This window comes from Cavia porcellus, unplaced genomic scaffold (genome assembly GCF_034190915.1).
Source record: "Cavia porcellus strain 051 isolate PalLab524CR breed Dunkin Hartley unplaced genomic scaffold, mCavPor4.1 scaffold_15, whole genome shotgun sequence".
Taxonomy (NCBI): Eukaryota; Metazoa; Chordata; class Mammalia; order Rodentia; family Caviidae; genus Cavia; species Cavia porcellus.
Window position 1 is genome coordinate 47,654,338 of NW_026947498.1, and position 24,383 is coordinate 47,678,720.

Here is a 24,383-nt window from a genome sequence, read left to right on the forward strand (position 1 = left end):
ATCAGAAAAGTCCGGTGCTCAGTCCAACACACTCAGTAGCATCTTCTGCAGAATTTATCACCCAATTCCCATTGTTATGTTGCATCACCTAATATAATGCAGGGAAATAGGATTCAGTGGTCATCAGCTTCTAACTATTATATAAGAAACTGGCAAAGAGAAGAAAGGGAGGCTAATGTAGTCACTTTTGAAGTGTGTGTGTGTGTGTGTGTGTGTGTGTGTGTGTGTGTGCGTGCGCACGCATATGGGTAGCCCTCTTGCTCTTGGACCACTGTAGCTGTTTTGTGAATTGTCATTAATGATTTGAATTCTACCACCTTCGATCTAGTAAAAGTTCCCTGAGTCCCATAACCTGTATCTTCTCTTTCCTTCCCCAAGGCAGCTTTTATGGTCCAACTCACTAACATTCAGTATATATTCCTTTTTCCAGTTCATCCTTCCATTCTATGTTATTCATGTTGCACATTTATTTCACATAATAGATATTTAAATGCTTAAGTAATCAATTTTCACATTTGAAGCAATAAATTTTTTATTAGATTAATCTTGTCTTTCCATTTCATGTAATAAAGAATAATATCCAAGAAAAAAATACATTTAATATGGAACCAGCTCAGGGATGACCTTGAAAAGTATAAATAGGATCAGAGTATATAACTCAGAGTTGGACACTCTAGCCTCTATCTCCTAGATCTACTGAAAAACACAGGCATTTAGTCCAAGTCCAGTTTAGATGTAAGTTTAGGAAAAAAAATTTAGGCAATGTGAGTGGACTACTATCACTTTCTTCTTAACTCATTTTGAGAGTATGGACAAACAAGAAATGCAAGGATAACATCTTGGAAGCCTGGAAACAGTCTGCATCAAGGAAATGCCCAGGGAATGGAAGAGGCAATGATGCTGCACATAACTGACCACACCATTTTGCTAGTAATTAATTAGTCTTAGACATTCCTAGGCCAGCAATAATGTCACTTGCCAAATCCAGACTTGCATATGTTATCATGATCTTTTAACTTGATGTTCAGGAAGCCTCAATCCAATAGGCAAAAGAATGAACAATCTAAAATATATGTCACATAAATTATAAAACTATGGGAAATGTGCATTCCTTTTCTGTCCCCAAAGTGTGAAACCTGAGGCATCTTTAAGAATGATTGCAGAGCGGATGATTCTTTGCTCATAAAATATCTTGGAATAATCTGGGGCTATGCTTTTGGCTCTGGGTCACAGATGAATCAGGAAATGTTAAAATGCGTTGGACTTTTTTACAAAGGCCCTTAGTCTGAAACTGAATAAGAAATTCATTTGGAAAAGATGGGGGATAAACAGGTGTGTGCATTCTCCTCAGCTGACTCTTAAACTGTCCCCATGGCTCTGTCTTTGGGAGACAGGAGGCAACGAAGTCTTAGGCAGGCCAACGCACAGATACAAAGATACTTATGTTTGTCAAGATGAAAAAAGGAAACCATGAGTCACATAGAAAAGAAGAATTAAGTGTTTAAATGAGGTTTTTGCTTTCCCTGGAATTCTTACTAGGAAAAAAATAGCTTTTCTTTTTCTTAGTGTAACAAATATTATTTTTCAGTTTAGAGATGAATGGTATGTTTATATGTGCAAAATTAAGTGATTTTCCAATTTATACTACTCTGCTATGCTGAGCAAAAGAAATGTCTTCTAGCATTTTTTAATTTTAAAAGAATTATTTCTTGAGATTTAAAAAATCTAAGCACTTAAGCTCATCAAACTAAGTTCTATAACATTTTTGTGCCTGTAAAGGCAGAAATACATTTTGTTAAACACTAGTTATAATAATTCCATATTACTGAAAAATACGCCAATTTAAAAAAGAAAGATCTTACCTTGATTTCCTTTAAGCTTACCAAATTTACTAGATTTTATCCAAAGCATGATAGCATCAGCAAAATATAAATTTAGATCTTCAGTTTCCTTCCAGTTCGAGTCAGTTCTTGATTCCTACTATAGATCTGGCCTTTTCATTTGACTACATATAATAAATAGCCTGTTGAACACAGTCCATACAGATAATCAGCATCCTCACTGTGGCTCTGTAGTCACAGCTGAGGATTCTTAGTGGTCTCATTTCCTAATATTATTTTTCCAGCAAGTGTTCTAAAAAGTAAGAAAACTGTTCTAAGAAAACTGAACTTAATTTTAAGTGCTGGTACATCTCTAATAATTTGTAAATTTACTTAATGGCACTACTTAGTCTTTTGTAGATTTTGTCAGCATTACATTGAGGATTTAATAACAACTGATAATGGGGCCAACATTATTCAAAATATGCCTGTCAAAGTGTCAGGACCTACATGTTCCTACTGACATCCTTACTTTTAGTCTTTTTCTACCTGATCCAATGTTTTCCCTGATGTAATAGTTACCATTCTAAAACATAAAATAAACATACCACCACTCTTCACTATAAGACCTTTTCTTGGCACCCAACTGCTTTGAAAAGAAAGGCTAATGATCCTGATGGTCTTCAACTTGTATTACTCTTCACCTGATATTCTTTCCTTGCTCTGTGTTCACAATTTGCAATTGCCAATTGTAACCTGTTCTCCGTAATTTTTATCACTTCAGACCAGGTGTATTTTGTACTCTGTTCTAGATAAAAGAGTGATAGCAGATATGCAGAAACCTTGAGAAAAATCCTTTCAAAACTGTCTCATGGCAAGCATGGGGTCGTGAGTTCGATCCCCGGTACCAATAAATAAATAAATAAATAAACAAACAAAATAAAATAAAAACAGTGTCTGTAAAGCAGTTGTACAACTATGGTCAAGAGACCAAAACTAGTTTGCTGCCCATTTTCATAAATACTGTAAAATTGTATTGGGTTAAAAACATGCACATTGGTTAACATATTGTCATTTTATCTATGGCTCTTTTGTAGCAGAGATTAATAGTTGCAAAAAGAGATCATATGGCCCACATTTTCTACCTAATTGTTTACAGAACATTTCCAACTCCTATAAAATACCCTACTCCTCCTCTCTCTAAGACTGTAGAAAATGTATGAAATTATAAATTGTACATAAGGAAAGAAATAATTTTTCCCAACTGCCATAGTGTTTCTGTTTTAAGGGCAGAAACACAGCTATACGATAACTTAGAAGTTGTTTTCTTTGCGTTGATTTAGTCTTCTGGGTAAAGAATTTCCTGTAAAATAGTAATGACTTTTGCTGGCCAGATACTACAAAATAGAGATGTTTGGGGTTTGAAAAGAGGAGATGTAGATGAAATGGATAAGAAAAGATAAATAATCAGATCTTGCTCTTTTAACTCTAGAAGTCTCTCCACTCAATATTTTCTGAACACAACCTGGCATGACTTTTCTGAGGCATGCAAACCCCGCTGCTCCTCCATTTGGGGCACTTGCTAAACTGCAGTGAGAGATACAGTAAGGAACAGCGAGGCAAATAACTGTTATGAGAAAAACAGCTCATCATTCAAGCTCTTGGCAGACTGCTCTAGCTCTTCCAAAAAATATCGAAGATATTTTTTGGGCGAATCTTCCTCTACTAAGAGCAGATGGCTGATAAAATGAAGCACCTAGAAAGTTTGTGATTGACATATGATGCAGGAAGTATCAGCTAGGTTTCTTCATGTGGTTATTGTTGGAAAATGCAGACATTAAATAACATAAATCTTGTTGAGATGCACAAAATTTAGTGTTTATATTCTTTTTAAAAATTATTCATTGTGTTTGTTGTAGAGGACATGGGTTCCTTATAGACATTGAGTACCCACGTGCAGACTGTACAATACTTTTTTATATCACAAGATATTCATAGTTTAGGTGGCATCTCAGGAACTATGTCAGGAAGAGGAGAGATTCAATGCTGCATATAAGGAATAATTTTTCTTTGGGGCTAAAACAGAAGAAAGTGCTATTTCTATTATTGGGCATCAGCAAGCTAAATAAAGCAAAAATCAAGATTTTCTGATATATTTGGGGAAAATATAGGTACTATATATATATATATATATATATATTTGGAGAAAGAGAGCACTAAGAGTTGTCAAATAAAATTAAGATTGACTTTCAGACAAATATCAATATCATAATCAAGATCTACAAGGACAATGCAAGTATGAACAGTACCTGTGTGCAAGCAACTTTAAGGAATGCTTTCCCTGCATAGTGTAGGTCACTAATGTTTTCACTGGATAGTGTAGGTCCAAATAAGAGATCAAGTCTTCGACTAGCAAACAGACTAGGAAATAGAGTGATATTTTTACAATAGGCTTGAGCTCCTAAAAAAAAAAAAGCCTTTCCTAAAAGAATAAAAAGTACAATTTTATGAAACTATATCAATAATAATAGAAAATCCAAATACACTCTAATCATGAACAAAAATCAGCCCATAGTTTAAAACCTTCCATAGCCCAAAAAAAAGAAAGGTTTTTTTTTTTTTTTAGGTAAGTGCTATGAGACTTCCAGAGAACAGATCATATTAAGATTTTCCAATGAAGATAAAGAAAAGAACATGACAGTGTCATCCATGAAAAAAACTAACATTGATCTGGGTGCAGTGGTGCATGCCTGCAATCTGAGCACTCTAAGAGAGAGATGCAGGAGGAGTACATGCTCAAGAGCTGCCTAGGTAACTTAATGACTTTGCGAGACTGTAATAAAAGGGCTGGAGATGTAGCACAGCCTGAAAGTCCTGAATTCAATCCTCAATACCACCAAGGGAAAAAATTAATCATGCCAAATTAAAAGTCAGGTGCACAGCAGCCACCTCTGAGGATGCTTCCCAAAGATAGCCGGCTTGGTCCAGGAGGCAGTGGCCAGCCATGCCCATGTGCATACCAGGCACCGTCAGGAATTCTTCCCACTGCCAGTAGCCGGCGCAGGCTGGGAAAAGCAGCATTCTACAAAACCAACAACTAAGTGATCTGTAGATAATCCCTGACAAATGCTTTTCAAATCTTCCCTTCAATTAAGTACAGATGAGGAAATTAGTTTGGACACCAAAATACCTAATCGACCAAAACAAAAGATGCTAAGAGACTATCACTGGCAAAAGAATCTTTCTCTAACTGAAAATAGGTTGCTTTAGAATGAATATTTAGCAGAATATTTTACTGTGAAAATAAATTTTTAATATGAAATAACCTGAAACTAGATGTAATTTCAACTCTCAGTTTCTTCCTAAATCTCATCATTTTACACACTGTAGCTTGTCACTATTGTCTTTCTTAGGACAACCACTCTGCTGGCAAAGGACCAGTATTTGCCTGTGTACAAAATCTGTGATTTCAAAGATGAGCTCTTGGTTTAACCTATCTTTGCACTTTAAAATATTGTTCTTCACCAGTAACAGAAAACACTGCTTAAAAAACACATATGCAATGCAAAATACCGAAAGCATTTAAAATATCATTTGTCTTTATTGATTATTGAATAGTACGGTCACTAATACTGGACTCTAGAATGCAGAGTTTATTTATTTATTTTGGTGCCAGGGATAAAACTCATGACCCTGCACATGTCATGCAGGTGCTTGTGCCATTGAGCTAAATCCCTGGCCAGAGAGTTTTAAAAGTACACTAAAAAAAATCACGTTATGATGGAGTAAACAGTGCGGTTCACCCAGTTGGATAATTGAAGGAATAGTTTTCATATTGCTCCCCCAAATTGGAAGCCATATTTTATTTTACTGCATATGAACTATTTGTTAATCAATCATTTATAAAAGAAGAAAGAAAGATGTATCAGGAATAAGGTCAAATGCACAGATTGCAAAGGAAACCAAAGAATAACAGCCAACATTTAAGATTAAATTCTCCTCCATCTAGGTGGCAGGTTGCTGTGACTGAGGAAAGGTGGGAAAAGCCCTTCTCACACTTTTCCTAAAGAACCCCAAAGGCTCCGCATGATGAAACAGAAGCTGGCCTTCATGGACATAGCTGAATATGCTCAGAATGTTCTAGCCCTTCATTTTATTTTAAACTTTTATGTGAATTTTTATACTTTTGTTAGTAATATATTTCTAGGAAATCTGGATTCTGGTGATGTTGCCTGTGCATGTGGGTAACAAAATTTTTTGAAATTGTAAAAATTCAGTAGTTCTTCTTGCTCCTACCCACTCCAAGCTACTCCTGCTCCATATCTTAGCCAAACACTGAAAAACTGAGGAAATAAACCTTACTTGTCAGGTATTCTGTATTCTCAGGCAGATGGTAGGAACTAAATGAAATAGCCAATAGACAAATAAAAAGGGAATCTAGCCAGATACAACAGGGAAGAAAATCATTGAGCTGTCAATTTGTAAGTTATTTAATATAACTTGTGCTATCTCCATAGACATTTCCAGATAAAAGAGAGAAATAACAATTGTATCACTTCCTAGAAAAAATAGCTCAGTGTCTTTAATTATCAGAGAGCCAGAATTCTGCTTCCAAGGAAGAAGGATCGGCTTTCCTCAAATCTGTGGGGACCAATATTTTAGACAGTACAGATAGAAGGCCTCAGGACAATGAGCTTGGGCCCACTAAAAGAAATATTCCATCCTAAAACACCAGATAAGTACAACAGTGGCCTGTACTCTTGGAATTTACTAGCCCTCGCTTAGCCCCACCGTACTAAAACAGTTTTATAGGACCATGGAAGACACAACTGAATAAGAAGTGTTGACTTTATACCAGTGTTTAAGTAGTCCTCAGTTTACATAATAGTATTTAAGTTGTGTGATATCAAGATAGAAGTAAACATCACTCTGGGGAAACATCACAAGATAGAAGTAAACATTACCTCTTACTCTGGGGAAGAGATTAATGTTTCTCCTCATCATGAGACACTTATGTCAGAAGGAATTATGACATATTTTTGTCTTTATTTGGAGGGCACATAAATGAGATGGATAGGGAAGCCAAATTAATGGGAGTAGATTTATGATGGTTAGTTTTAGCATGTAGTCTTGCCTGGGATAAGGGATGACTATTTCTGAATGAATTTGTGAGAATATTTCTGATTAGTACTTGAATTAATAAATTGAATAGACTCTCCACTCTCCTCAGTGTGGGTGGATCTTATCCCATCCTTGGAGCTGAAATAGAATAAAAATACAGAGAAAGGGCAAGTTTACTTCTGTGTTTACTTGTTTGAGTTGACACATCCAACTTCTCTTGCCCTCATCCACTGACACTACTGGTTCTGGAGCCTTTCAGTCTGAATTGTATCACTGACTTTCCTGTTTCTCGTAGCTTCCCAACAGTAGATCATAGGACTTCTTAGCTTTTATAATCATGTGAGTCAACTCCTATAACAAATTTCAAAACACCAGATAATTACAACAATGAATGAATATAAAATATTATATAGATAGTTTCTCTGGTGATCCCTGAATAATACACCTGGGTAAGAAATCTATAAACAACTGAAAATTGTCCCCTATTGAAAAATGAAGAGCAATCAGCATCAGTTACTAATCAACCGATATAAAACTGAGTAGGTCTGTATAACTTGGTAAGTACTAGATTCAGCCCAGGAATGCAGGGATGGTCCAACATATGCAAATCAATGTAATACACCACACCAATGGAGCCAAAAATAAGAACCACATGATCTTTCTATAGGTGCAGAAAAAGCTTTTGTTAAGATCCAACACTTACTCATGATAAGAACTTTACAGAAAGTTGGAATAGATGGTCTTTATAGATGATAAAAGCCAACTATGACAAACCAACAGCCAGCACCATATTTAATGGCCAAAAGATGAAAGCCTTTACCCTAAAATTAGGCACAAGACAAGCATGACCATTATCACCACTTCTATTCAATATAGTACTGGAAACACTAGCAAGAGCAATTAGACAAGAGAGAGAAATAAAAGGAGTAAGAATAGGAAAAGAAGAAGTTAAATTATCATTATTTGCACAATACATGATACTTTACATATAAGACCCACAAAACTCCATTGAAAGACTCCTATGTATAATACATTCAGTGAAGTAGCTGGATACAAAGCCAACACTCAAAAATCAATAGCATTCCTATACACTAACAACAAAATCACTAAGAGGGAAATAAGAGAAGCCACATCCTTCACAATAGCACCCAAAAAATGAAATACATAGTAATCAAACAAAAAAATAAAATAAAATATCCATTCAGGGAATATTATAATACCCAGAAAAAGAAATCAAGGAAGATCTCAGAAAATGGAAAGACATCTCTTGTTCATGGATAGGAAGAACAAATATTGTCAAAATGGCCATTCTCCCAAAATTACTATACAGATTTAATGCAATTCCAATCAAAATACCACTAGCATACCTCACAGATCTGGAGAAATCATTCCTAATATTCATCTGGAATCAGAAGAGACCTAGAATAGCAAAGGCAGTTCTAAGCTACAAAGGCAAGGCCAGAGGCATCACAATCCCTGTCTTGAAGTTATACTCCAAAGTTACTGTAATAAAGTCAGCATGGTACTGGAATAAAAACAGACCTGAAGATCAATGCAATAGATTAGAAGATACAACTACAACTACAAACACACTCAGCCACCTTATCTTTGATAAAGGGGCCAAAGACATCCACTGAAAGAAAGATAGTCTCTTTAATAAATGGTGCTGGAAAAATTGGCTCTCCATATGCCAAAAACTAAAACTAGGCTCAGTTTTAGTCTTCACCATGTACTAAATTTCACCATCTACTAAACTAAAGTATAAATGGATCAAAGATCTAAATGTTAAAACAGAAATACTAAATTTGTTGGAAGACAAAGCAGATAGAAATCTTGAAGTCATGGGGATAGGTAGAGAATTCATGAACAAGAATAAAATTGCATGCAAAATACTCAGAATCAATAACTGGGATTGCATCCTATTAAAGAGTTTTTGCATGCCAAAAGAAATCTCCAGCACAGTGAAAAGAAAACCCACAAATTAGGAAAAATCTTAGTGAACTGTCCCCCAGACAGAGGACTTCTGTCGGGAACATATAAAGAATTTTTAAAAATCAAGTCCCCAAAATTCAAAGACCTAATCCAAAAATGAGCATCTGAGATGAACACACAGTTCTCAGATGAAATACAAATGGCAAATAAATAAATGAAAAAATGTTCAGCATCATTGGTCATTAGAGAAATGCAAATTAAAACAACACTGAGATTCCATCTCACTCCAGAAAGAAGGGCCAGGATCAAGAAAACTACCAACAACAAATGTTGGAGAGGCTTCAGGGAAAAAGGAACTCTCTTGCACTGTTGGTGGGAGTGTCGACTGGTGCAACCACTATGGAGGTCAGTCGAGATTCCTCAAAAAGCTTGGATTGGAGGTCCCATTTGACCCAGCTATTCTACTTCTGGTCATATTTCCTGAAGAACTGAAAACATCCTGCCACAGTGATATATGTGCACTCAAGTTTTTAGCAGCACAATTTGTAATAGCCAGATCTTGGAAACAATCTAAATGCCCATCACCTGAGGAATGGATAAAAAAGATGTGTTTTTATACAGTGGAGTACTACTTTGCTATAAAGAATGATCACATTGAGATATTATGATTAAATGGATGCAACTTAAGACCATACTCGTAGGTGAAATAAATCTAAATACCATGTAGTCTCCCTAGTGTAAGAAATGGTAAAAGTGCATAAGATACAAAAAACTCAATAAATACAGTGATAGAACAAGAATCGTTTAAAGAGGGAAAATAATATCTCAGGGAAAATGAGGAAAAGAAAAAGAAAGGGAAAAGAAAAAATATCTAAAATTATATTACTATACTTTGGATAGCTAAGATGATTGTGCTACAAATTCTACAAGTTCTTGGAACAAAATAGGTTACATTCATAGGACTGGAACAATTGTGCATATTATTGTATGGTGATCTGAGGAACTCTTGAATATCATTATGTAAAATAACCCTAGTTATGTTCCTACCATCTTGTTTTGAAGGCATATCTTGTCAGAGTTCTGGGCTCTTTGCTAGTATTATTTGTATGTCTTTTTTGTTTCCTTTTTTTTTTTTAGGAATTTGTTTTGTTTTGTTTTTCCCTCTAATACAGAAAGGATAGGTATATATGTAGAGACTTATGTATGTGTAGAACTTCTAAAGAGTTTATGAAAATAGATTATATAATACATGATGAAATGAACAGCTACATCAAAGAAAAACAGACACTAAGGTACCCAGTGCTGATTTTGTAGCGTCTTGATGCGAAATCCAGCAATCCTATTATTCTTTGTTCAGAGTGATTTGACTCTGTTTTGTCTCGTTTAATTTCAAGATACGTGCAGGTATGGACAGCTATTTTGAAGAGAACGAGAGACATTATGGCAGTCATTCTTGACTTCCCTATTGTTTGATCTTGAAGACCTAAAATGCCTTCACCATCCTGTTCTGATCAGTTTCATACTGTTTTGTTTTGTATGAATTCATTGTATGTGAAGATATGGACAACTTTTTGGAAGAAAACGAGACAATATGATAGACAGTGAAGATCTCTGGTTGTCTTTCTTTGAAATCTACATCTCTTACATTGTTTTCTCATGATCTGTTTTATAATGTTTAATTTTACCCTCTTTAAAATAAAACTTAAAAAAAATTTTCTTTCACAAACTATATTGGAATAAAGATCTTTAGAGAATAAAAAGACCCGGCTCATACCAAGTGTGGCATCTTTCTCTCTTTTAGATGTCCTTCCCCTCTTCCAGATGCTTGGGCCCAAAATTCCAGTGTCATCTTCTGTTGCTCTTTTTCTGATATGCCTGATCCACCAGAAACCCTGTCAGTTCTACCTTTGAAATATATACAAAACCTGAATATTGTTCACCACTCCAATTACTCTCATTGTGCTATCCTAAACCCTTATGTTTGGAGAGTAGTATATACAGGGACATAGAAGGATAAGAGAAATTGCCTGGGTTCAATGCAGTAGTCAGGAGACAAGCTCGCGAGTTTGTTTTCTGAGAAAAAGTGTCATATAGAAGTGTTTTTTATCAACATCTAGTGCTGAGCGTAACACACGTCTCATCTAGCTTTAGGAACAGCCTCCTAACCAGTCTCCATGTTTCTTTACCTGAAAGTAAAAGGGGGCTTACTAGGAAAGAGAAAGGGCCAGGAAGAGGGCGGGGCAAGAAAGTGTGGAAGGGAAGGTGGACACGGGCAAAGCAAATACGGAAGTGTCGCAGTGAAGACCATTAGTTTGTACAATTAACATGTGTTAATAATTGCAATTTTAAAAATGAAAAGCATTTCTATGCACAAGTCCTGTATAGCCTCTGAAATCAAACCTGTCTGACATGCACAGGATATGACCACTTTTCAAGGGAATGAATGCACTTTCAATTTACAGAAACTCAAGCATGGAATAAATATGTATCTATGTATTTGGTTCCACCTAAATTTGAAACCATCTAAGTTCATTACCCTACATTAATTTTCTGAAATAAATAGAACTCATTTCCAAACATTGTATAGTATCTCATAGCTTCTGGCAGTAGAAATTGAACTGTCTTTTTACCCCTTTGTCCCAGGCTTTTTTTTTTTTTTCAGTCTTTTAGTCAGACAATATTGTTATATGCTGGGTTGGGATTCAGCCATAAATGGAAATCACTGCCCTGTTCTTGTGAAACTTGGAGCCTACTGAGGTAAACAAATAAACTTAAGTGAGGGTTTAGTTGTCTTTGGTTAGACACTGTTACTGAGTCCTGAGCTGGAGTATTACAGAACTTGCAGTCCTTTCTAAATGGTCATAGAAGTCTTCCCGGAGAAAGTCATGTCAGAAATAAAATTGAAGAAATTTGGGCAGTAGTGACTGTAAGATTCAGTCAGAAACACCAGGATGAAGTGACATTCCACTCTGGAAAGGTGCTTGAGGTATTTGAAGAACCAAAAGGGAGAGACTGAGGCTGGAATATGAATTTAGGGAGTGGAGAAGGAGACTACATAGAGACAAAGTCTCTAAACAGGAAGAAATTAGGTATAGTAGAGCTATTTTTTTTAAATTTTATTTAAAAGGAAAAAGGGGAAAACAAAACAAAACAAAGCAATGTAAGGGTACAAATAATACAGAACTACAAAAAAAAGCAGTAAGAAATCACCAGTTAATACATTACACATTATCATCTTAGAGATAGTTGCTCAAGTCACAGTATCAAAGCATACAAAGTGGACATTCAAACAGAGAGACTGCAAACAGTTGTGTTCAATGATCCAACCAAAAACATTAATAAGGTCAGCTATTTAACACCCCTAAACACACTTGTAGTTGTATCCTTTAGAGCATATAGTAAAGCTATTGAAGGATGCTGGAATGTATCCCAAGGGCAATGGGACAATAGGAAACTTTTAAGACAGGGTGATAAAAATGCAACACTGAGAGTTGCATCTTGAAGGGAGCATATTGGACATAAGATAAAGAATGGCTTAATGGAGTAGAAACTAATTAAATATAGACAAGAAGGAATAGGATTGACAAATATGGGGGAAAAGATAATCAGGATGCAATGACCAGGACATACAAAGAGCAGAAATGGATTTGCAGAAAAGTCAAAGCATTGAAATATGTGTTAGAAGTAGAATCATAATTTAGTGATGAACTGACTATAAAGTATAAAAAGAAAGAGATGTCAGCAATGACCCTTGGGTTTTGGTAGACATATTTGGTCAGATAATAATATCATAGATATGGCACACCTTGTAAGAATGTAGAGGCAGTTATGGAAAGAGCCTAGATTTATATTAGATTTTGATTCATCCCTGGGACTACAGTGCGATTTTAAGTGAGCAGTTGGTTGCTCACTTAAAGGTCCGATCCTTCTCCCTCACTGGAGGTCTGGAGTTCAGAGAAGCTCTCTGGATTTGAGCTTTAAATACGGAAATAGATATAATCACTTAAGAAAGGAGCAGATATGGCTAATTGATGGAGTTATGACAAACTAAAATATTTAAAGTTCAGATAGAAAAGAAATGATCTAGCAAGGAAACATAATGGAACTTCACCACACATTACTTTTCCCTTTTGAAAATGCCAGTGAGGTTGTTTACATGGCACCATTAAAATAGGGCATAGCCAGGTAGTCAGAGTAGGCAGTGTTTTCAACACTTTTTCTAATTGCAAACAGAGCCAAGGCAAGTCTGTGAATTGGCCAAAACAAAAACTGTTTAAGTACCTACCCACAATTACATAAGGCACTGAGTTTGATCTGATCCTATTCCCTGAAAAACATATTTTTATTTCTTTACCATTTCAACCCCAGTTTTTACTACCTGGACTCATTATTTATATTACAACCCTGGATAATTGGTATCATTGGTTTGTTGAAATAATTAAGATTCTTTGCTCTAAACAAAACATTACAGATATTTTCTCTAAATCCATTCTCCTTCCTACTTCCCACAGGAAACATCTTTCTGAATTTAGTGTTTAAATTCCGTAGATATCCTAATGCATTTACCAGATATTTTCACAAATACTTAATATTATTTTACATATATATATAATTGTAAATTGGTACCAAACTGAATTATTTTGCAATTTTTCTTCCTGAACATTGACAGGATACTAGGTAAGCTTGCATAATCTTTTTCAATTTTTCTCTTCTCCCCTTGCACATTCATATAGCTTCCTTGCTTATAAATTTTTGCTCATAGTTACAATAATTATTTTCATACATTTTATCTATAATACCTCTACAGATGGATCTAAATGTGCCAATTTCTAGTGAAAGAGTATACATACCTTATACTTTACTAGTTACTTCCAAGTTATCCTCCAAGCGGCCACCAAAAATGTTTGAAGTATCATTATCAAAATTTATGTCACATTTTTCACGTTTGCTCCTCCAATGGGCATAAAATAGTCTCATTGTTAGAATAAAGCATTGCTAATATTTACTTAGGTTTTCCTATATGTTTAGATATTGCTAGTAGTTTATCTTATTTTCAATGTTTGTATACATGTAATCTCCCATCCCTGAAGAACTTTGATTTGCTGTGATGATGAGGACTGAAGCATATTCACATGGGCATTTGTACTATACTCAAGTTCTTTAGTTCATTCCTTCCTTTTTGATTTAAAATAATGAAGAAACATTTAAATTTTAGAAACACTATGAAAATGGCCTAGGGAAGGGGGAGAAGGGCAGAAGTGAGAAGGGATAGTAAAAAAGATTAAGATGGATATGTATGTATACCAGCTCACCATGATGAGTACATTTATTATGTGCCACAACACATACTAATAAAAATAAAACAACAATATGAATTCCTGTGCATACTATCCACTATGTTGGGTATAGATTATACAGAGATGAAACTAACAGACTCTGTTCCGATTGAGAACCTGTATAGCAGTGAGGGAGAAGGATCAAATAAATAGAACTCCAGATTCCTGTAGAAGGGACATTCTGGGATATTATCAAATAGACCTACTGAACATCAAGGGGCATGAGGAGCACTATCCAGGCTGAGCGGGAAGATCTTGAAATGACATCATATCTATGTGAGGATTTGACAGTTGCATGCGAACACACCACCAGGAGAAAAATAACCTAGGCTTCATAACAAAGCAAAAGAAAACTCAGAAAATTCAGACTGGATGATACTTTGAAATGCATGAGTCAAATGTAACTAAAGAAAGCCAAAAATAAACAAATCTATAATACTACAAGAGAGAGAAAACTAACTAGGAGGTCACAAAGGGCCTATATCACGTTCAGCAATTTGAGCTTGATTCTGTATGTAATAGGAACACTCTGAAGAATACTAATTAACAGGAAAGTGATAGTATTAGAGTTTTCCCCTCAATAAGATCTCCCTGGTATTATATAAACAGTTGTGTTTGACAAGAATGATGGCAAAGATTTCAATTAACTTTTTTTTTCAGGTTAATGATCCAGGCTGGAAGAAATAATCTTTGAAACTAATAGCAGCAGGAATAGTGAAGAAAGAAAGTGTAGAGGTAAAGAATGCTCTGTAGAATATAAAAAATATACCACAGATGAACTTCTTTTTGTGCTTTGATGAACCTAAGTATTATGATGCCAAACAAAATAAGAAATAAAAGAGGGAAAGCTCTCGGGACACAGAGAGAAGGCAGGGAAAAAGATGACAATTTCAGTTTTGTGTTCACTTATTTAAGGTTCACATGCAACGGCCAAGTGGAGACACTCTGTAGGCTGTGGGAAGGACAGCTTAGAATTCTGGAGAGAGATCTGTGCTTGATATATGCATAAAATTATCAATTTAAACACAGAAAGTGAGGTCATAACTGATTGGACCACTTGATCAAGTTGCCTGGAGAATTGTAACAGCAGAATGGCTGAGTAAGACTAAAGCAAGTACCAAACCAAAAAATTAGCAAGGTCAGGGAGCCTAAGCAGAGACTGAAAAAACCTGATGAGGAGAATGGGACAGAAGCCAGGAAGACATGATGTGGTGCCAGCAAAAGTCAAAGAGTTTTAAATAGGAAAAAGTGGCTAGTGAAAAATGGTCCAGAGAGCTAAGACAGAAAACCAAAAGTGTGGCTTGGATTTAAATACCATCTGATTAATGACCATCTTGGAAAGAGCACATAACTAAGAAGTTAGCAACATAACTACTGTCTCTGATTCAGTAAGACGTGAAGATTTGTAAACAATTTCTACTACCAACACAAAGAAATGTATATCGTACCTCTTAACTAAAGCAGGCCAACTCATCTCTATAGGATCAAGTTTGTTCAGCTGAATGATGAGTTACAATTAGGAATTTTAAAGTGACATATTACATTATGTACTATATAGTTAAAGTACTTTTTGTATTCTTGAGTCTATGAAGCGTATCTTGAGATCCTCCTCCTGCTTCCGTGTCATCTTCCTCCTTCCTTTCGAAGTCCTTTCCTCTGCTTCTCTCTGACTCTCTCACACTGTCTAATCCCAGTGCCCCTACCTATAAATAAGGGGAACATACTCCATACAACAGTGAGTAAGTAAATCATCCTGAGGTGAGCTTCTTGAGGGCATTATCAACTTTAGGAAGCCACTTCTAGGCAGTACCATGCAGAAGTTAAGCACTGAACATTTGTTCTGAATAAATGGAGAAATTGTGGCTTTGAAATACTGCCTCTGATCTCATCACCAAAAGGCTAATATCTGGTAACATTTTTCTAATAAAACAATTGCAACGCTGCCAGTACCCTCTGTCTGTGGTCTTACCCCAGTGCTCACTACGAGTTTCTCTTGTTGCTGAGCACAAGAGGCTTTCACTTAATACCTTCAACTTCTTCCTGGCTGTAAAGTCTGCCCTATCAAGGCAGGTGATGGATTATATTTCAGTGTTACACTCTACTGAGTTCAATGATCTGGAACATTCTCTTTTCCTAATACCATAAAAGGCATATATTTGGGAATTAACTCTTGCTCCCTTCAGCCCAACTTTCATACTTGTCCTGTAAGATTGCAATTCTCTTCCTTCTTTGAAAAGACGAAACTCCCAGGGCTCTTTAGCAGGTGTCTCAGGTTCCTCAATTTGCTTTGCAAAATATGTTATGTTAACTGAACTTTTTCACATAAAGGAAAAGTATTCCTTAGAATTACCACAATCACTATTTCTATGAAGTTATGATCTATATTTGCTTTTGTGTTTTATAGAAGCAAAACATTTTATAAGTCAAATTTATTTCTAATTCAATATACAAGAGATCTTTAAAAAATAAGGTCATTTATGTCTATTCACATTATTACCAGCTAACTTCAGATTGAATCATCTTATGAAAATGTTGTTTTGAACTCTAACTCTTTCATGGGAGAACTTTAAGAACAGTTATCATTTGTCTCAGCCTGCCCAATTTTGGGATTGGTGGTATTAAGCCTTATTTTATCTTATTTTATTTGCAGTATTATGGCTCAAATTTAGAACATCAGATATGCTAGGCAAGCTCTCTAACTCTGATCTGCCACCTCAGTCTGTCTAATCCTAATACCATGTCTATCAAATTTTCTTCTATGTTATGTCATTTTTAAACCAATTTATTTTTCTTTCAGAGTAAGATACTCATTGAACTTAATTTTTCCAGAAGAGCAAATCTAGTAACTTTTGCCCTTATAATAATTTTCCAAAAGCTAAAATTACAACATCTCTCTGTATACTTTTCCAAATACTTAAAAGTACATTTTTACTGATAGTTTAAATATTTGTATCACCAAATTGAGTTTAAATAAACAGACCATAACTGGTATAACCACCATGTTATAATGTTCTTCAGAATGTAGAATGTACCATAAAGGAGTATTTATCTAAATGACACTCCCTGAGGGAAATAAAGCCAAATGCTTGCTGCCAACATGAGCATGTAAAGATGCCATTTCCTTTATTTTTATCAAGATCAAACAAGTGGGCCTGATTGAGTTAGACATTAGGGAACATATTTTGGTCAAATTTGGCATCCCTTCAAAGTTTGTGTTGAATTGAATTCAAATACCTGAAACTCTTTTTGCGAAAAAAAATACTATTTCCTGCATTTAAGAAATGCAACTTAAAAGACAGGATCATAAGTGTTTTTATTTTGGGTTTTTTTGATATGTCAATGTTCTTTTAAAAGAAATCTGAAGCTCTTAGTATTTATTTTAAGTAATTTTGTACTGACTCTACTAAGTCTGGAGAAAAATCTTTTGAGTGTGGATAGAGCAAGCCAACCTCAGTCCTCAGGGAATGTTTGTGGCTCTCTCTGAATAAAACAAGAATGAGAAAGGAGATACACATGGGTGACAGGGGAAATTACACGATACAGTTGAGGGGAAGACATTCCAATGGTACTAGCAAACAGAACGCAACAACTCTTCAAAAAGATCATATACCATGAACAAAGGGGAGGCTTCATCCCTAGGATGCAAGGGCAGTTCAACATACACAAATCAATAAATATAATTCATCACATAAATAGTAGCAAAAAAAACTATATGATTTCAATAGGTACAGAAAAACTCTTTGACAAAATCCAACACCCATTTGAGATAAAATTTCTGAAGAAAATAGCTATAAAAAGCCTTTATCTCAACATGAAAAAAGCCATTTTTGACCAATAGACTGCTAGCATCACATTAAATGGAAAAAAACTGAAAATTTTTTACTCTAAAATCAAAAACTAGACAAGGATAAGGAAGGACAAAGTCAAACTATCATTATTTGCAAATGTCATGATCCTCCACATAGAATATCCAAAAAAACCTGCATCAAAGGACTTCTAGAATTAACAGCCAAATTCAACAATGCAGCAAAACACAAAATAAACACCCATAGGAGTTTCAGGGCAATTTCCAAATGTTTTCAGTGCCAGGTTCTTCAAAATAAGTCTCATATGGGTAGCCCTCACTGTCAAGAGGAAAATGTCTTACTAGCCATTGGCAGCTGCAGGCCCAGCTCCTGCCTCAATTCCACCACCCTCATGGCCTTCCTTATGTCCTGCTTAGTGGACAACACCAGGACAGGCAGCTTAGGTCTTTGCCTAGAAATTTGTGTAGTTTCTGTTGGACTCGTGACCGTCAGAGATGGTCAGTCATATCCACCAAGAATACGACCTCATTCACAAACTCCTTCTCATAGAAGTGCATGTTCTTGTTGTCCTGATCTCTAGTAGATCTCCCTCAATGTTCTTGTTGGGCAGCAAAACAGAGATAAGAACCAGGTGGGGGTGTGGCCTTTGAGTAGAGGCTTCCCTGCAGCCTGGCTAGGAGCCTTCTGTTCCCTCTGCTTCCCAGGCTTCACCCCAGCACCTTGCATGGTCCAGCTCCACCAGAGCCAGTGAATGTATTTAACATACCAAACTCTACTTTTAAAAACAATAAAATTATTATACTCCTTTTATAAATGAGTGAATTAGAGAATAAACAGATTAATTAACTTGACCAAGATCATAAAACTAGTAAGTAGCAGACAAAATTCAAACAAAAGAAGCCTGTCTCCAGAGTTTATGGATTCCTAAATTCTAAACACACACACACACTCATGCATGCACGCACATGCACAGAAACTGTTGTTGTTGTTTTGACTGGTTCACAGAGACAAGGTCTTGCAAGTCCAAATTGGCCTTAAACTCATCATTCTCCTATCAAATACTGGGATTACAGGCATGTACTACCATGCCCACCTCAGAAATTTCTTTAAAGTTGAAATTTTATTGTCTTCTTTCAAACCTGACAATGTCACCAAATGGCTTCATGTGTAACTTCATTTGGAGGTAAAGTAAAAAGTGTAAATATGAGGCTCAAACCAACCAGCTTTCCTGTCATCCTCCCTCCAATAGACACTGCTTCTCTCTGCCCATGTTTACTCTCAGTTCCAGTTCAAACATAATCTGCTTATTGCCAGATTCCCAACTGGAAACTTCCTGTAAAGCTTTCCTGACTAAACTTCTTCCCCCCTGGGAACAGCAGTCAGATTCAGTTTCCAATCATTATTGTGACCCATTTGTAGCTTTCTCCATCTGCAAAATCTAATTTTCTGTCATCACTTTTGGACATCTTGCCTCACTTCCCAGAATCTCTTGTCTCCTGCTTCATTCTTTAAGATCCAGCTCCCTGAGGCACGGGGAGACCCATTGCAGACCCATTATCTGGTTCCCTCACCATGATCTGAAGTTGCTTAATTCCCATAGCATGGCAAAGGGCATTTTACTCCATATCCTACTGCCTCTGTCTTTACTGCCATGACCTAACACTTACCAGGGTGCCTCAAAAACATAAACCAGCTCTACATAATGTTTCTTGATAATTCTGAATTTAAAACATGTAAATATTTGGCGACATGAGGTAAGAGGATGATCAAAAAAGCAAATAAGTGACTTTTTATCAGTCATTTAGTTTTCTCACTAATTGCAAACAAACTCAAATAGTATAATTTGATACTTGATACTACAGGAGTTAAAGCAGAGTTTGTGAAACCTCCTGTAGAGAGCCAGGTAGTGAATACTGCAATTTTTTTCATCAGAACAGAACAATTTAAGCAACATAGCATTTCACCACAGGATAACCCGACATAACAGCAGTTACCATAGTGTCTCTTTTCTTGAAATGTTTGAGTATACCTTCATATACTATAGTATCAAACATAACAATACAGTGTAAAACCATTCAAGAGGTTGAAAGTATTACAGGGTATTTAGAATCAACTAACAGAAAATGAACAATGGTTTCTATATTGTCACCTTGTCTATAAAAAATTATGTTTATACTATCACATATAATAAAATCCAATAAGATACAACATGATAAAACCAATGGAGACAGAAGAACAAAAGCTTCATAGGACTTCAAAACAAGGTGATATTAAATCAGCAAAACTATTATAATGTCTTCTTTTCTTCAAAATAACTGTTCATACCATCACAGACCATAAAATCAAACACCCCAGAATAAAACCATTCCAATTAATGAATGAAAACATTAAAAGGCTTCAAAACAATATAAAGGGGAATCATGATTACCACATAATTTTATGTATTCTTACCATTTCTTACACTTAACATTTCTTACACTCGGGAAACTATTCAATATTTACACATGTGAGTTTGATTTATTTTGCTTATGAGTATGGTCTCAAGCTGTGCCCATTATTTATAAATATCTCAATGTGATCATTATTTATAACTGAGTAGTACTCCGTTGTATAAAAATATCACATCTTTTTTAGCCATTCCTCAGTTGAAGGACACTTAGGTTGTTTCCAAGATCTGGCTATTACAAATTGTGCTGCTATAAACATGGATGCACATATATCACTGTGGTATGATGCTTTCAGTTCTTCTGCGAATATGCCTAGAAGTCGAACAGCTGGAACAAATGGGACTTCCAATTCCAACTTTTTGAGAAATCTCCAGACTGACCTTCACAATATTTGCGCCAGTCTACACTCCCACCAACAATTCAGGAGAATTCCTTTTTGCCCACAGCCTCTTGCATTTGTTGTTGGTTTTCTTGATCCTGGCCATTCTTTCAGGAGTGAGATGGTATCTCAGTGTGGTTTTAATTTGCATTTCTCTAATGATCAATGATGATGAGCATTTTTTCATGTATTTATTTGCCATTCATATTTCTTCCTCTGAGAATTGTGTATTCACTTCAGATGCCCATTTTTGGATTGGCTCTTTGAACTTTGGGGGTCTGATTCTTTTTAATTCTTTATATGTTTTAGACAGAAGTCCTTTGTCTTAAGGACAGTTCACTAAGATTTTTTCCCAGTTTATGGGTTTTCTTTTCACTATGTTGGAGGTTTCTTTTGTCATAAAGAAACTTTTTAATAAAATGTGATCCCAGTTATTGATTCTCGGGAGTATTTCCCATGTGGTTTGATTCTGGTTTATGAATTCTCTACCTACTCCTATGTATTCAAGGTTTATACCCAATTTTTCTTCCAATAGATTTAATGTTTCTGTTTTAATATTTACATCTTTAATCCATTCAGATTTTAATTTAGTACATGGTGATGGGCATGGGTCTAGTTTTAGTTTTCGGCATATGGAGAGCCAGTTTTTCTAACACCATTTATTAAAGAGACTGTCCTTCCACTGAACATGTTTGGCTTCTTTATCAAACATAAGGTGGTTGAGTGTGTTTATAGTTGTGGTTGTAACTTCTAATCTATTTCATTGATCTTCGGCTCTGTTTTGATTCCAGTACCATGTTGATTTTAATACATTTGCTTTGTAGTGTAACTTCAAGTCAGGGATTGTGATGCCTCCTGCCTTGCCTTTGCTGCTTAGAACTGTCTTTGCTATTCTAGGTCTCTTCTCGCTCCAGATGAATTTTTAGGAGTGATTTGTCTAGGTCTATGAGGTATGTTTATGGTATTTTCATTGGGATTGCATTGAATCTCTATAACAGTTTTGGGAGAATGGCATTTTCACAATATTTATTCTTCCTATCCATGAGCAAGGGATGTTTTTCCATTTTCTGAGATCCTCTTCAATTTCTTTTTTCAGTGTAATATAATTTTCTCTATATAGATTCTTCACTTCTTTCATGAGAATAATTCCTAAATATTTCCTTTTACTGGTTGTGAGTGTGAAGAGTGTGGCTTCTCTTATTTCTCTCTGTGATTTTGTGGTCAGTGTATAGAAATGCTATTGATCTTTCTGTATTGATTTTGCATCTAGCTACATTGCTGAATTTTTTATTATATCTGAAAGTCAATGGAGATTTGGGGGTCTTCTATGTAGAGTATCGTATCATTTGCAAATAATGATAATTTAACTTCTTTTCCTATCTTTGCCCCCTTTCATGTCTGTCTCTTGTCTAATTGCTCTGGCTAGTATTTCCAGTACTATATTAAATAGGAGTGGTGACAAGGGATATCTTTGCCTTGTGCCTGATTTTAAGGAAAAAGTCTTCAGCTTGGGGGCATTTAGTATGATACTGGCTGTTGGTTTGTCATAGATGACCTCTATCATATTGAGGTAAAGACCATCAATTCCAATTTTCTGTAAAGTTCTTATCATAAATGAATACTGGACCTCATCAAAAACTTTTTGGCATCTATAGAGATGATCATGTGATTCTTACTTTTGGCTTTATTGGTATGGTGGATTACATTTATTGATTTACATATGTTGAATCATCCCTGCATGCCTGGAATGAATCCCACTTGATCATGTTGTATAATCTTCTTGATGATTTGCTGTACTCTATTTGCCAATATTTTATTGAGGATTTTTGCATCTGTGTTCATTAGGGAGATTTTAGTTGGGTCTCTTTTTTAGTTGGGTCTTTCTCAGATTTTGGTACTAGAGTAATATTTGCTTTCAGGAAGGCCTGAGGAAGGATTGCTTCCCTTTCAGTTTCATTGAAGAGTTTGAGGAGTGTAGGCATTAAGTCTTCTTTGTACTTCTTGTACAACTCTGCAGTGAATCCGTATGGGCCTGGATTCTTCATTGTAGGTAAGGTCTTAATTATGTTTTTATTTCATTAATAGAATCTGGGTTATTCAGCTGTTTTACTTCTTCTTGATCTATCTTTGATACTTCATTTGTTTCTAGGAACCTATTTCTTCTGTGTTATCAAACCTATGAGAGTAGAGGTTTTCAAAACAGATGTTGATGATCTTCTGTATTTCTACAGAATTTGTAGTGATTTCACCTTTTTCATTCCTTATTGCATGTATTTGAGCTTTTTCTTCCCTTTTTAAAATAAAGTTGGCTAGGGGATTATCAATTTTATTTATTCATTCAAAGAACCAACTCTTTGATTCATTGATTTTTTGGATTGTTTTCTTAGTCTCTATTGTATTAATTTCTGCTCTGATTTTTATAAATTCCTCCCTTCTTTTGGCTTTGGGCTTGACTTGCTCTTCTTTTTCTAGATGTTTGAGGTGTAGCATCAGGTTATTTATTTGTATTTGTTCTGTTTTCTTGATGTGCGAACTCAGCGCAATAAATTTTCCTCTGAGGACAGTTTTCATTGTATCCCACAGATTCCAGTAAGTTGTATTTATATTTTCATTTACTTGTAGGTATTGTTTAATTTCTTCTTTAATTTCCCCTGTGACCCACTGATTATTCAAGAGTGTGTTATTCAGTAGCCATGTGCTTGTGGGATATTTGCAGTATCTTTTATCATTAATTTCTAATTTCATGGCGCTATGATCCAATAACATGCATGGGATAATTTATACTTTTTTGCATTTACTTAAATATGTTTTGTAGGCTAAAAATTGCTCTGTTTTAGAGAATGTCCCATTTGCTGCTGAGAAGAATGTGTATTCTGATGTTGTTGGATGGAACACTCTGTATATATCTATCAAGTCCATTTGTTCACAGGTGTGATTTAGTTCTGTTATTTATTTGCTGATTTTCTGTCTAATTGATCTGTCCTTTGGTGTCAATGGTATGTTAAACTCTCCTGTTATAATTGTGTTATTGCTAATTTGATTTTTCTTTTCTATTAATAATTCCTTTGTATAACTGGGTGCTCTGGAATTTGGGGCATATATATTTAAGATTGTTATCTCTTCCCCTTTAAGTTTTCTCCTCACCAGTATGTAATGACAAAGGAAAACTACCCAAGCTTTGAGAAACTGGTGGAGACAGGAAGAAAAAGAAGAAAAAACAAAAACAAACAATAAATAATGTTCATACTCATTGCAAAACAAAACAAAATAAAAAAATAGATTCCTCTGTGATTTAAAACCTGTCATTTTCTATTGGAGTCTACAATTTTGTGTTAGTGTCCATTTGACAGTGTGTCTCTGCCAATAGCAGGAATGTTTGGCTTTCCTGCTCAATTTTGCAGCCACAGTTGACATTTTTTTGGTTTTCTGTTGTTGTGGTAGTAGATCCTCATGATGGCTGTGCCTGTGTGTTAATCTGTCGGCTCATTAATGAGCTCCACAACTTTTTTACATAGTTTCTTGGGCAAGAAAATTTTGTTTTT